This window comes from Micromesistius poutassou (assembly GCF_964030765.1).
Source record: "Micromesistius poutassou genome assembly, chromosome: 21".
NCBI lineage: Eukaryota > Metazoa > Chordata > Actinopteri > Gadiformes > Gadidae > Micromesistius > Micromesistius poutassou.
The window spans coordinates 7788941-7790794 of NC_140291.1; positions in this window are offsets into that span (position 1 = coordinate 7788941).

The window sequence follows — 1854 nt, forward strand, 5'->3', positions numbered from 1 at the left end:
GACCCTCTGTCTCCGGAGAGACCCCTGTACAATGTGGGCTCCGAGGTCCACGGGAAACCCCACAAATGGTGACGACATTGTAAAAAGAGGGGCTAGGAAGCTGCGCACGCGGATATAACCCGATAGACTAAGGCCGTTTCTCAATACGAAGTATGTGAACTACGGACTCGCGGACTTGGAAGTACGTAGGCCCTACTTGGCAAGTCCGGACTTCCGAGCACGCACCTGCAATTGGAACAGCAGCGGACTCGATAAACGTCACAGCCGTTTCTCAATTCGCGTTCTCGTGTGTTCTCGTGTACTTGCGTTCTCGATAAACGTCATCAGTGGTAGCCCAAGCACTGTTCCAATTCCAAGTACGCGAGAACGCGAGTACTGTCGTAAAACCCGGAAGTGTTCTCGATGCGTTCTCGATGAGGCCGTTCTACCGAGGATGCATCGGAGGTGACTCGTGTGGACTTGGGACCGTTAAATATCCCAGAATGCATCATCGAGTCCGCTGCTGTTCCAATTGCAGGTGCGTACTCGCGTTCTCGGAAGTCTGTACTTGAAAGTCCGGACTTGCCAAGTACGTACTTCCAAGTCTGCGAGAACAAAGTCTGCGTACTTGGTATTGAGAAACGGCTGTCAACACCTCAGCTCTGTTAACTGATTTACGGCCTCATGTAGGCATATAAGCCGTTTCTCAATACCATCTCTGGGATATTTAACGGTCCCAAGTCCACACGAGTCCCCGCCGATGCGTCCTCGGTAGAACGGCCTCATCGAGAACGCATCGAGAACACACACGGGTTTTACGACAGTACTCGCGTTCTCGCGTACTTGGAATTGGAACAGTGCTTGGGCTACCACTGATGACGTTTATCGAGAACGCAAGTAGGCCTACACGAGAACACACAAGAACGCGAATTGAGAAACGGCTTAGCCTACTACTGAACAACATAAACAAATCATATAAAACTAAACCCCAGCTTTCATTTTAAAATAGTATATTAATATTTAGAATTAATATAAATGAAAAGATATGCTTGTCGTGTGTATAAGGATAAGCTGTACACACAACTTTTTATATGTAGGGTACAGATGCGCGTGCCTAACTGATGTAGTTGGAGAGTAGGCTATTGATATAATAATTACGAATGAGCGAGAAAGTACACAGATTAGAATAGAAACACACACACACACACACACACACACACACACGATCGGATGGATCAGACCGGGATTTTCGTTGCTGTTGCAATGGGTTTCCTCTATCAGCAACGTATAGAATATAAACAAATTATATAAAACAAAACCCCAGCCTCTTTAATTTTAAAGTACTTAACAGTAGTTGGGCTACGACTGATGACGTTTCACAAGAACGCAAGTAGGCTACACAAGTAGCCTACAGACGAGAACGCAAATTGAGAAACGGCCTAAAGCTGAAAACCTGCTCCCGACCTGGGGCCTCATTTATAAAGGTCTCTGCGCACGAAAATGTTGCGGAAACAGGGATGAAATGTGCGTAGGCTACTCATCTTTCACCGCCAATGTCATGATTTATAGAAAAATTCCTTGCGGAAAAGAGTGCACAGTTCTTCGCAACATACCTCGCTAACCCACTAATCGAGGTTCGTAGTATACCCCACTGGTGCGTGTGTATATATAAATATATATATATATACATATATATATATATATATACACACTGTATATTCATATATATATATATACTGTATATTCATATATATTCTTGGATGCAAGTCAAGTACTATATGACTTATGATGAATTAAGTTGCTTGTCAAAGGAAAATGAAACATAAACCAAACATGTATTTGTTTTTCGTGATATATATAACATACGTACATAAA